The sequence below is a fragment of the Geotrypetes seraphini genome, chromosome 4 (assembly GCF_902459505.1).
Source record: "Geotrypetes seraphini chromosome 4, aGeoSer1.1, whole genome shotgun sequence".
NCBI classification, from domain to species: Eukaryota; Metazoa; Chordata; class Amphibia; order Gymnophiona; family Dermophiidae; genus Geotrypetes; species Geotrypetes seraphini.
In genome coordinates, this window is record NC_047087.1 from 313,450,619 (window position 1) to 313,464,840 (window position 14,222).

The 14,222-nt window shown below is 43.1% G+C and overlaps 1 protein-coding gene across 1 annotated transcript in view; it reads left to right on the forward strand.

The window, feature by feature from the left end:
• ATRNL1 (attractin like 1) overlaps positions 1-14,222 on the forward strand; it is a 1,517,170-nt gene that overhangs the window by 76,238 nt on the left and 1,426,710 nt on the right. The gene's annotated exons all lie outside the window — the stretch shown is intronic.

Here is a 14,222-nt window from a genome sequence, read left to right on the forward strand (position 1 = left end):
ACCACCTCTCTCTGCCCTCACCCTCAGGGTTCAAGATTGCTTCCACTCTTTTTCCTGTTGTTCTCTCTGCCTGTCACCCTATGATTTAGCATCCCTTCTGCCCTTGTCCAATATTTCCCCTTCTCTCCCTCCCTCTCATCCCCTGCTCCAACATGTGCTTTCAGCGGCCTTCTCCCCCCTTAAGCGTCTTTTCTTCTCCACTCCACCTTTCCTCCCTCCCTGCCTCCACCTTTGTGGCGCTTTTGCACCCGACCGACAACAGAACAGGCCCGGTCGGACAAATCTCCCTGTCCTGTAGCCGCGAATCTAAATTACCTTCTTACAGCAGCTGGATTATTGAAGCTGCTGTAAGAGGTAATTTAGATTCGCGGCTACAGGGCAGGGAGGTTTGTCGGCCGGGCCTGTTGTCGGTCGATCGGGGGACCTGACCAGCTGTGCACATTCTTCGGGGCGGACCGCCCCCTCCCCCCTCTTTCGTTCGCCATTGCCTTCTTCCTACCTGCCCTGCCGCAGCCGCACACAGCCGAACGGAAGTCTTCCTGATGTCAGCGCTGATGTCAGAGGAAGGGAGGGCTTTGCTTAAGCCCTCCCTCCGACGTCAGCGCTGACATCGGGAAGATTTCCGTTCGGCTGTGTGCTGCGACAGGGCAGGTAAGGAGAAGGAGACTACCCTCGACCAACCCCGCTGCGATCCAACCCCGCAGGAACCCCGGAAGGATGCAGCTCGGGCGACTGTTGTGTGAAACGAAGTACGTTATACGGATCACGACATAAAGTTCGTTGTGCGCAGCGTCCGCTGTGCGAGGCGGCCGTTATGCGAGGCACCACTGTACTTTTATTTTTTGCTTAGTGGAGCAAATTTCTTGGTATTATACATGGTCTAGTCACAGCATTATGACCACCTGCTAATATCCAGAATAACCACCTCTGGCAGCCAAACACCATGGGAGTGACTCAGTAAGATGTTGGATAGTTGCTAAAGGTATCTGAAGCCATGCAGACTACAGTGCGTCCGACAGTTGCTGATGGGTTTCATGGTGGTGGATCCACTCGAATATGTTGATTGAGGTGGTCCCAGAGGTGCTCGATTTGGGTTAAGGTCTGGAATTTGGAGGCCAGGGAAGTAGTGGGAAGTCTTGGTTGTGCTCTGTAAACCACTTGCGAACAATTCTGGTGATATGATACGTCGCATTGTCCTTTTGAAAGATCCCATTTGCCATAGGGAAGACCGTTAACATGTACGGGTGTACTTGATCGGCAAGGATGGAGGGATATCCATATTGGTTGAGAGTGCCTTCCAGAGGTATAATGGGACCCAGACCATACCAAGAAAACGTTCCCCAGAGCTGGTTCTTGGCAGTTTCATGCCATCCATTCAATGGAGCTCGAACGTGACTCTTCAGAGAAGGCAACCCTCTGCTTTCAGTGCAAGTTCAATGTCGGTACTCCTTTGCAAATTGCAGCTGTTTTTTGCGATGAACCCTCATGGAAGCCCCCTGGATCATTTGGATGTCGAGTTGCTCCACGGTAGCGTGTCGATCAGCCCTGCACCAACTTGCGCAGCTGATATTCACCTCTCACGTTGATGGCTCATGCTGCCCCACAGTTACCACATCGGGTGATCAAAAAGGTTTCATCCGTCTGCTCACGATACACTTTAACCACAACAGTTCACAAATTGACTGTCTCCTCTAAAGCCAAATTTCTTCCACCTCATTTTTTTTTTTTTTTCTTCAAGCACCTGACAGAAACTCCAAATCTTCTGTTTGAACTGACTTTACAGATAGGCTGCACACATCCATACCATGGCCTAAGCCCTCCAACCCTACCCCTCATCCCATCCACTTCTAGGCTCACATTAAATTTATACTCATTACTCTCAAACCTATTGCTGATCCTAACTAAATCTTCATTAATTTAGTCTCCTGTCAATACCACACCTTCTATCACAAACTCACTCTTACCCCATACATAGAAACCAACCTACCCACAGAGCAAGAAAGGCATTTTAAAAAATTCATTTATTTCTGCAATTTTATCAATATTTACTTCCCAGGAATTCAAAAGATTCACTAATTCAGTCCCCTCCTATTACCTCACCTACTGTCACAGACTCACTTTTAAAATCAACACCAACGGGGAAAGGGCTGGCCAAAAAGGAATACATAAAAAGAAAAAACACACAACCGACACCCACACCAACCAGCAAGCACAAAAACAAAATACACCATGGAGAGGAGGCCTACGAAACACGAGATCCATGAATAAGAAGGGAACTCGGATCACAGACTTAATAGAACACCACACACTGGATTTCTAGTGGTAACAGAATCCTGGCTCAGAGAGAACAGTGGGGTCGTCATAAGCGAAGCATGCCTACCAGACTCTCAGATCATGCTCCAAAATAGAATAGGTAAGGGGGGTAGCAGTAATACATAAATCCAACCTGGGGTTGGGAAGGAGGTATGGCCCTCTGGGGAGGGTAAGTGAGAGGGGAGGCTAAGGACCTTGTTGGGGGAGTGGGAGGTGAAATCGGAGGGGAACAATATCATTTTTTGTTATGCAGGTCCTGGCTGACGTTCAGCACCAGTGCCTGCATGGCTAAGCCGAGCAAATTTAGGATAGCTCATTCAGTGTCAGCACCTCCATAAGTGCTGGTTCCTGCCCGCTTTTGACATGGCTGTGTTGTACCAATACTCAGCGTCGACTGTCTGGTTAAGTGCTGTCAGATATTGATGGTTCAGTGGCTACAGACAAGTCTCTTCTCTCTGCTTAAATTCCTTTGCATTTAAGATCTGGCTTATAAATTGAACTCTGCTTCTGCATATGACTCTGAACCATTAGACCGGTCTCAAAATTGCATCTTTATACAACAAAATGCACAGTAAGGGAGAATGGCTCGGTGGGTTTGGGTTTATTATAGCTAACTCTTTTTTGGGCAGCCTAGCATGGTTTTCTCTCTCTCCTGGGAGATGTCGATAATGCCTGCCAATCACAGGCCCATTTAGGGAGTTTAAGTCATGGGTGAACTTCACAGTGCTGTAACAGTATTAATGCAATTAGTCTGGTGCCAGACTATTGTTGTCCGTATAGGACTGGAGGCTCCAGGAATTTCTCAGTGCCTCATGAAGCCTATCTCTAGTGAGGCTGCATTAATCCCAGAGTCTACGTTGGCTGTTCTGTGAAAATTAATTATGATGAAATGTGATCCTTCATGGGTCTTGTCAGCAGCCTGTATTCTAGGATCCATTAAACCAGAAGAGAAGGCATGGCATTTAAATAGAACCTGTCTCTGCAAGAGGTTTTCTTAATATTATGCTGTATGTCGGAGTGAAGGTGCACTTGTGCATTTGTATGTTTTGCTTTTTCACAATGAATAACGATCGTTCTGGGAGGTGAGTTAAAATGGAATGCTGGATTTTACTTACAATGGTAATAGTAAATCTTCCCTGACCCTATAACAGGGGTGAGAGGAAGAGACGGCTCGAACTAACATGTGACAAAATTAGGACACCCCATGAAATATTCAGTTCTTTCTTAAGAAATGTTCACATATCGATGTCAACTCCTTTTTTTTTTAATTTTTCTCTGGAAAAGAAAGTGATGTAATTGCAGGTAAACAACGAAAAATTGTCCTTGATTTACTCGTGAAACTAGGGTTGCCAACTTTTTAAGAGAGAAAAACTCTTCTCTCCCTTCCCCCCCCCCCAAAAAAAAAAAAAAAAATTGCAATGGGGGCAACAATCTAGGCTTCAGTGTCTGAAACCACATTGAGAGGAGGGAGTACTAAAATTGAAGGCAGATAAAGACCACATGGCCTATCCAGTCTGCTTATCCATGCCATCTACTCTCGCTTTCACTCCCCTAGAGAGTGCTCATTTAAACACTAATTAGCTCCTTGTAATGCATTTGCATAGGGTTCTCGGAGGCTGCTACTGAGGTTGGTAAAAGCCCCCTGAGAACACTTTTTGAGTATCAGAGGTTGAGCTGCCTTGCTACAACCAACAACTTGCTACAATGGCTCAGCAACTGTTAAGAATATACCGGAGTGCTCATTTCAGTGTTGAAGAGCCTATCGGGAGAGGTGGTGGAGAGTAAAACTGTGACTGAGTTCAAAGAAGCGTGGGATGAACACAGAAGATTTAGAATCAGAAAATAATATTAAAGATTGAACTAGGCCAGTTACTGGGCAGACTTGTACGGTCTGTGTCTGTGTATGGCCGTTTGGAGGAGGATGGGCAGGGGAGGGCTTCAATGGCTGGGAGGGTGTAGATGGGCTGGAGTAAGTCTTAACAGAGATTTCGGCAGTTGGAACCCAAGCACAGTACTGGGTAAAGCTTTGGATTCTCGCCCAGAAATAGCTAAGAAGAAAAAAATAAAAATAAAAAAAAAAAAATAAAAATTTTTAAATTGAATCAGGTTGGGCAGACTGGATGGACCATTCGGGTCTTTATCTGCCGTCATCTACTATGTTACTATGTTACTATGTTAAACCTCGCTAGAGACAGAATAATCCGCCGCTAAAATGCTTGCAGGCTAAACCTTCGGAAAACATTAAAAAGTTTTTGAGAATCTGGGCCTCTGTCCTGCACTGCTGCCCTCACTGTTGAAGAGTGGCACACAGGGTTCAGCAAGGGGCAGAACAGTGGTGGAGCAAGGGTGGTGGCTGGTGAAAGTTTTTGTTTCGAAAAGTTGGCAGTTCTAGGTGTACTACCAGCCCCACCAGCTGAGTTCTGCCCAACGGTCAGTGGCGGAGCAGCAAAAGCAATAAGCTCCTGCTGCTGCTGGGGAAAGGCATGGGGTGGATGGGGAAAATGTTCAGAAAGCCACCCGCTTTCTTGGGGGTTTTGGGGGGTGGAGGTGGGGTGGGAGGCATGTATTTGTTGCCTACTGCTCTTGCTAGACTTCCTCCATAAGAAACGGCCATCATTTATTAAGTTTCAAGTTTATTATAAAATTTGATTAATCGCTTATTCCAAATTCTAAGCGATGAACAAATCCATAAAATCACAAACATAACTAACAAAAAAAAAAATAAATCTTACAAAATATAATAAAAACTAATTTTATACACATAATAAAACATGAGGAAAGAATGGGAAAAGAAATACAATCTGCTTAATAGAAGGAAAGACATTTTAGGTTAAAACCAAGAGGAAGGGAAAGAAGAAAGAATCTCAAAAGATATGAAAATAAAATGAAACTCCTAGACAGTTCTTTTAGTCATTAAATGCATCTTGAAAAAGAAAGCTTTTGAGTTTGTTCTTAAATTTCTCCAAACACGACATCGGAGACCAAGACATCATAATTGGTGGAAGAACTTTTTTCTTCTGCCACTAGAAAGTAGAATAGCTTTGAACATTCTTTTAGACACTGAATGAATTTCGGGTTTGATTTTTGATTGGGTACTGAAACTGGCCTGAATTTCAGTTGAAAATGAGTGCATTTTTGGATGAACCCAAAACTCTTCCCTTCCTCTGATAACTCTGTATGTTTCCAACCCCCCCCCCATGGGGCTTCCTGACCACCCATAGGTGGGCCTACCTTAAGAAACTCTCGTGGTCTAGTGATCTTTTCAGGGGCAGGAATATTGTATACTGTTTTCTGGTGTTTTTATCTTATGATTGTTTTGTTTTGTAATCCACTTAGGTATAAATGGAATATCTATATATATAAAATCGGAGGTATGTATGTGTGTATGTATGTATGTATGTGTGTGTGTGTGTATGTGCTGCGATCACGCAAAACCGGCTTGACCGATTTGAACGAAACTTGGTATGCAGATCCCTCACTACCTGGGGTGATATGTTCTGGGGGTCTTGCGGCCCACCTACACACGTGGGCGGAGCTACAAACAGAAAATCAGATTTCACCCATTCATGTCAATGGAAAAATTGTAAAAAGCTGCCATTCTCACAGTAATTCCAACTACCTGGGGTGATATGTTCTGGGGGTCTCGCGGCCCACCTGCACATGTGGGCGGAGCTACAAACAGAACATCAGATTTCACCCATTCATGTCAATGGAAAAAATGTAAAAAGCTGCCATTCTCACAGTAATTCAAAAACGGCTTGACCGATTAGAACGAAACTTGGTATGCTGATCCCTCACTACCTGGGGTGATATGTTCTGGGGGTCTCGCGGCCCACCTGCACACGTGGGCGGAGCTACAAACAGAAAATGAGATTTCACCCATTCATGTCAATGGAAAGGATGTAAAAAGCTGCCATTCTCACAATAATTCCAACTATAAAACACTTTCTATGACACTATAACCACTAGGGACATCGTTTCTATTCTACCACGGACACCATACATATAGAGTTTGTATGTTCTAACTGTGTTTGTAACTGTTTCCTTCATGCACCCCAGTTCATAATGTTATTACATTACATGAGTACTCACATATGCTGAACTAGGAACACTGGTTCCATTCTGAACCGGGAAAAAACTGCATGGAGTTTCTTTTCAACCTGAGTTTCCACATATTGAGTTGTTTAAATCAATACTGAAACTTTTGGATTCCACATATTGAGTTGTTTAAATCAATACTGAAACTTTTGGATGCCACTTATTCCAACAGATCTTCCTTTTCAGTTTAAGAGATTGCAAATTCCAGTGAGACTTGCATTCTCTATCACAATCAACAAATCACAGGGACAGACTATTACATACTGTGGAGTGGATTTAAGATCCCCCTATTTTTCCCATGGACAACTCTATGTTGCTTGCTCAAGGGTGGGTTCACCCAAGAATTTATATGTTCTTGCTCCTGGAGGTGAAACTAAAAATGTTGTTTATAATCAAGTTTTGTGTTAGTTGTATTGTATTCATTTTGTCAAATATTTCACATTATAATTTGAATATTGTACTTTTTATAAAGCTGTTAAAAAATAATTTCATTCACCACTATAAGGTATCTTTATTTGAATCCATTTACAGTGTTATTGCTATAATTAAATACCCGTGCAACGCCGGGGCATCAGCTAGTAGTTAAATAAATAAATAACAATAAAATAAAATTTGCATAGGGTTCTTGGTGGCTGCTACCATGATTGGTAAAAGGCCCTAACTACCAGTCTTACTTACATGGCAAGCTTTTGAGCATTGACACTTAAAGGACACATTTTAAAATGACTTAGCTCAGTACCAGCGGCTTTCATTACATAAATCCCAAGTGTGCCAGTGTCAATCTGACTCTGCTGGTAGGGTTTTGTCTCTCTGTTCAGCTGTCCTCCAGTTCAAGGCCAGCCCTGGTAGGCATGCAGCCAAACTTTTATCAGCTTTTGTGTGGAAAGATACGGCTCCTACTTTGTCATTACTGGGCTTAGTCTTTGTATCCTAAGGGCTGGATTCACAAAGCAAACCGATCGTGTACCGATTGGTTTACGACCCCGACCCGATTCACTAACCTCTCCTCCGATCCGTGCATGCAAAGTAGGCAGGGACGCGATTCACAAAACTTTTCAGGGAACACTGACTGGGCTGGCCGATCCAAAAAGGAGCGACTGCTGAGGTCCAGTCGCTCAGATCCTTTCCGACTGCCCTGCTTCTCTGCTACGATCTGCTCTCTGCTCCATCTCAGCCCTTCTCCTGCCTGCCTCGATCTGCTCTCTGCCCCGTCTCAGCCCATCCCCGCACTGTGAGCCCATGGTTTTAACCTGTGGGTTTAAAGCAGTTTAAAATCACAGGCTTGCTGGGCCAGAAAGTTAAAAAAAAAAAGTCGCCACTCTAGACGCATGCTCTCTAGCGATCCGTACGGTGGATGGGGGGCGTGTCAACAATCGTCCCCATTTGCATGCAGGCCTTTTGTGAATTTGTCAGCCTGCATACAATCAGGCACAGATCTGACACGGAATCGGAGGTTAGTGAATCTAGCCCTATGTTCACTGTCCTTGGATATAGTTTAGGTGGTATTAGGGCCATTAACACTGTTAAAATATCAATGAAATGGGTAAATCCATCCTACTAATGTAGCTCATTTTAAACAATCAGTTGATTATAACTGTTTTGATCTACAGGAAGTTTAACATTTTTTCTAGTTTGATTTTTTTTCTTTTTTTAAATCAGGAATTTTTCTCTTAATTCCCAGCTCACATCAGGAAAAAAAATGTTATTCTTAATTTTTTTTTTAGAAGGTAGAGAGGTGGGATGTGTCAACTTCATTAGGCTTTGTTAAATTGGAAAAGGTTTTGCTGGATAATGGTGTACTGCAGCATGACTTTGCTTATCTGTTCTTCTCTAGCTGTAATAATTTTTATGCACTTTTTTCTAATTCCATGTACAGTTTTTCCTCACTAGTCATGCTTATCAACTGTGTCAACTAGACTTCCTCCAAAAGAAATGCCATCTTTAGCAACACTACATCATAGCCCAGTACATCATTATTAGTGGAAGGGTTGTGAGGTTAGATTTGTCTCTTTGCAGATGATACCAAAACCTGCAATAGAATAGACACGCTGGATGGTATGAATAACATGAAGAAAGACCTGGTGAAGCTTGAAGAATGGTCTGAAATTTGGCAGCTAAAATTTAATGCTAAGAAATACAAGGGCTGCAAAATCGCGAGGGAATGGTACAGTTTATAGGGTGAAGAACTTATGTGCATGATGGAAGAGCAGGACATGGGTGTGATTGTATGTGATGATCTTAAGGTGGCCAAACAGATTGAAAAGGTGACGGCGAAAGCTAGAAGGATGCTAGGTTGCATAGGGAGAGGTATGGCCAGTAGGAAAAAAAAGGTATTGATGCACTGGTGAGATCTCATTTAGAATATTGTGTACAATTCTGGAGGCTGCACCTTCAAAAAGATCTAAAAAGGATGGAGTCGGTCCAGAGGAAGGCTACTAACTTTCAGAAAAGAAATAAAAACCTTGCTATTCAAGAAATCTTTGAAGACAAACTAACACCGCAGGAATCATCTCAATCCCTTGAAGCAACCCGCTCTACTCTGTAACACATCTGGAAATGTCCAGATAACTTCTTATGTAATCCGCCTTGAACCGCAAGGTAATGGTGGATTAGAAATCACTAACGTAATGTAATGTAATTCTGGAGCCCCATCTTGTCAGTTATATCCTGTGCCTGCCTACTGTCTCAGTCAGAAAGCTTGAGTCCAAACTGAAATTTAGATGTCAGTCAACCTTAAAGGTATAAAGAATAATCTATGTTGTAACGCATTGGGGTATTACTTGAACTCCATAAATGTTTGTTTCGCATGATTGTTTTGATGTTTCACCTGTTCTAAGGCAGTGTTTAAAAGCACAGAACAAAAGAAAAATCCAACAAAAACTGCAGTAAAACAAACAGCAAGCAAAAACCAAATCCAAAACTACAGACTATGTACAAGATGCAGGCACTATTTATTATAACATAAATGAAACATATCAACCTTATTACCGACCAAGGGACCCAACACGGTCCATGTTTCGGACAACACACCTTCCTCAAGGGTCTATGGTGGATAAGGTCTAGACCAGTGGTTCCCAACCCTGTCCTGGAGGAACACCAGGCCAATTGGGTTTTCAGGCTAGCCCTAATGAATATGCATGAAGCAAATTTGCATGCCTATCACTTCCATCATATGCAAATCTCTCTCATGCATATTCATTAGGGCTAGCCTGAAAACCCGATTGGCCTGGTGTTCCTCCAGGACAGGGTTGGGAATCACTGGTCTAGACAAACAGCAATAAAAAGTACAAACAAGTGCCTGTACAAGTTCAATACTAAATGTGGACCTCTGAGGAAGGCGTGTTGTCCGAAACATGGACCGTGTTGGGTCACTTGGTCAGTAATAAGGTTGTATGTTTCATTTATGTTATAATAAATAGTGCCTGCATCTTGTACATAGTCTGCAGTTTTTGTTTTTGTTTTTGCTAAGGCAGTGTTTAACATGTTTGTTATATTTTCAGAGTAGAACAGTTGTAGTTTGAAGAGTTTCCCTGTACCCTTCCTTCACTTGTAGTTCTGTATTGGGCTATCACCTGCTTTGGTACAAAATGAAGGGGGCTACAGAGATTATCAGTTACTACGAATGGGCAGACTGGATTGGGCCATTTGGCCTTTATCTGCCAACATGTTCCTATGTAACAGAGCCCTCTAGTGAAGGAGGGAGGGATTCAAAAGTTGGAGTAGATTCCTTTTGCTTGGCTTGCGAATATGGGGATATTACCCGTCCATCCAGAATGACACACCTGTCTACTAGAAAATATATTAGTAAGGTAAAAACCTAAGAGCAAATTCTATAAGAAGTGCCCAAAAGTTAGTTCAGTGCGATTCAACTAAATTTGGGTGCTGTTTAATGAATCACGCTGAGCGGAACCTATTTTGGAGGCGCCCAAGAAATAGGCCAGTTCTAGGCACCACTAAAAGCACGCTTAAGAGCAGCGATTCTGCAACAAGGTGCCTAACACGGAGCCACGCCCACGCCTAACATGTATAGTGCCTATTTTTTTGAAGGCCGCCTAAATTTTTAGAAGCGCCTTGTTACAGAATCGCTCTTTCTTGATAGGCGCCTAAGTTTCAATTATTGCTGATTAGAAAACATATTTAGATGGGCGTCGCTGAAATAGGTGTCTAACATTAGGTGCTGGTTACAGAATTTGGGCCCTAATCTCTCTTTATAACTGTTGATGTGTGATGGGATATGTGATAAATTGATCTCATAAACATTGTTCCCTCTAAGCCAGGGATCTCAAAGTCCCTCCTTGAGGGCCGCAATCCAGTCGGGTTTTCAGGATTTCCCCAGTGAATATGCATTGAAAGCAGTGCATGCACATAGATCTCATGCATATTCATTGGGGAAATCCTGAAAACCCGACTGTATTGCGGCCCTCAAGGAGGGACTTTGAGACCCCTGCTCTAAGCAGAGCAGGAGTCCTCCAACTGCGTTGCTGCCAGTAGGAGGTGGTGCTTAAATCTTCTGTTTTTTAATCGCTAGGGACAGGCAGGACCTGTGGAGTCCTGCGGAGCTTGCCTGTCCATTACTACTGAAAATGTGACGGTGAAACAGCACCTCCCACAGGCAGGACTGTAGCTGGCAGACTCCCATTCCACTTAGAGAGAGCGATGCTCACAAATCTCTTATCAGGTTTCTGCAAAAATAAGACATTTTCCTCATCTGATGGTAGCAGATTTCACAGACACTATCAGTTTAAATGCATCTGTTATCATACTTTGGTTCTTAGCATCACCTCTACAATAATATTTAAATTGAGAAGTTTCATATTTTCCAGAATAGAGATTGCTAGTTGATTCCCTGCAAGATACTGACAAACTTTGCCTAGTCATTGTTCAGAACTAGTGAACTGTTGTATTAAATGCTCGTCTTTCATATGAGATGCGGGCAAACTGCTTGGTGCTGCCTGTCTGCAGTAAGATTTAAGTTTTATTACATTTGATTGACCGCTGTGCCTCAAAAACAGCAAAATGGTTCAGGGAAGCAGAATATGCAGTGAACGGCACAGGGCTGACGCTTATATTTGTGCTGGAAAAGAAAAGGACATTTGTAAGCCGTTTTCCCAACAGTGAGGCCATTGTAATCAGCCATCTGTTTATACACTGAGCTTCAGAATGTATGTAAAAAAATTTGCTGTAACCAAATTGCATGGAAATAATTTGTGTAAAAAAAAAAAAAAAAGATACGCACTAACACAGGACAGCAGGCTAATTGCCATGGAATCAGGCGCACACTGACTTGTCTCGGCAGCAGAATCTGTATTTTGCACACACACAAAAATTGTATCGTTACCATGTGATGAAACTACTAAGTAGTAGATTTAAAATAAACCAGTGAAAATATTTCTTCGCATAACGTGTAATTAAACTCTGGAATTTGTTGAGAATGTAGTGAAATCAGTTAGGTTGGCAAGGTTTAAAAAAGGTTTGGATAATTACCTAAAAGAGATGTCCCATAGGCCATTACTGAGATGGTTTGGGGAAATCTAGGATAAGCAGCATAAAATGTCTTACTACTTGGGATAGGGTTGCCATATGACACCAGAAAAAGGATGGACGGAATGAGACATCCGGGTTTACTTCCATTAAAAGCAATGGTAGGCCAGGGTAGGCCGATGGCAGAAGGCTCATCTCATGGATGCTGTGCTGCGGCTGCTGGAACATTTAAAATAACAGTGCCACTACACACCAAGGGCTGGGAGGGGGTTGGGAAGACAGGGAGAACAGATGCTGCACAGGCTGGGGGTGGGTGGGAAGGCAGGGAAGAACAGATGTTGCATGGGCTGGGAGGGGGTTGGGAAGGACAGATATTGCATGGGCTGGAGGATTGGAAAGGAGGTTGCTGCCAGTGGGAGAGGGAAGAAAAAAAGAAAATTGTATATAGGTGCATGAAGTGGGAGGGAAAGAGAGATGGTATACATGGGGAAAGGAAGAACGAGGGAGAATTGTTGGACATAAAGTGGTGGAAGGGGGAAGGAGAAATATTACACTGGGAGGCAGGACTGATGACTCAAAGAAGGGAGAGATGTCAGATTCTGGAGAAGGGTGATGGAAAGAGAGAAGAAGTTGGCAGACCACTGGAAGAGGAAATAGAGAGCCAGACCAGAGAAAGGAAGGAGAGGAGAAAGAGACACGAGACTATGGGAAGGAGAGGAGAGAGAAGTTAGACCATGGGAAGATGGAGGAAAGGAGAGAGAGATGCAAGACCATGGGAGAGGTCAGGTGTTCTGGTAGGAATGAATGTTAAATAGCATACAGTGTGCTTTGTGTAACCATTATGTGTTGTTAATAAGATTTTATTGTGTGTATATATGAAAAATGAAATTACAAATGAAAAATGGTATTACAGTTAATACTATTATCATTATGGGGGGGGGGGTGGTGAGATCAGGAGTAAAGCTTGGGTGGGGTCTGGGTTGAGTTTTTGGCTCCCTCCCTCAATCAGAAAAGCATTCTGCTATCTAGGCTTGTTACAGGAGGACTGATAGCTTGTATCTTGTAGAGATGAAGAAGCTTTGTTTTATTTTAATTTTTTTCTACAGGTCCTTGGATGAATTGAGCTGGCTTCTGATATTTATAACTTTATCAAGTTGTTTTATATAATGTACTTGCTTAATAAATAAAATTAACTTTGGGGTGGGGATAAGTTTTTTAGAAAAGAAAGATTAGCTATTTCCTGTTGTCTGCAGTAAGATATGAATACAGCCCTGGATCAAACTAGCTAACCCTGATTAAGGCAAAAGATTGATAAGAAGCTGAATACGGTAATTTGAGAGGAAGGATCACAGCTTTCAATAAGTGAAACCAAGTCTTATCAGCTAGGGGATTAGTCTGATGGTTTTAGTGAACTGAGAGGAACTAGCATAAGAGGGCAGAAAAATGATGTAGAGCGGGAGGCACATAACTTTGGAAATGGAAAGTGGGTTATTACCGTGTTTCCCCATATATAAGCCATGGCCTATAAATGGGTTTTGCAGTCCAATCAGTGGGTGCGGCTTCCTTATATGGGATGGCCTATGTAACGACATTGTAGATCCCCCGTACCTTTTAAAATAAGGTAGCTCCCTCGCTGGCCTCCTGCAATGTCTCAGTTGCGGTGCACCAGGGCAGGAGCGATCTTTTCAGTGTCCAGCCCACCCCGCACTGCTTCCTCAATGCCTGCGTCAGTTGTTGCGGGACTTGTGAGTCCCGCACCGTGGCCGTAACATTACAGAAGGCAGCTGGTGGAGGTAGGATATTTACCGTGGGGGTGGGAGGGATATATAGGCCGCCCCATGTGGTTTTAAAACTCTTATATAAACCGTGGCTTGTAACAAGTTTTAAAACATGTATAGGCATTTTTTTGTGGCCTATACACTGGGGCGGCCTATATGCGGGGACATACGGTATATAATTTAGTAAACCCCCACCCAATTTAGTAAACCCCACCCCTCACCCAAGTGCATCCACTTATTTATAAGAAAAAGGAATTTAAAAGTTCAGTCTAATTTTAGTATGTGAATGCTACTTATGGGATGGGGCTTCCTGCCTTTGCTTGATTTTACATAGAACGAGAGAAAATGAAGGCAGATAAGACCCAAATGGCCTATCCAGTCTGCCTGGCCATGCCATATAACTATCCCTTCCCTTTTGAGCAAAACCTGATGGGGTTTGCATAACTGGTGTAAAACCAATAGCAGTGTGTGGGAAAATTGTTGTTTTCTTATGGCTCTGTTAAGAGTAGGACAGACTGGTGGGTTTTGTCCTCCTATCAGCAGGTGGAGGCA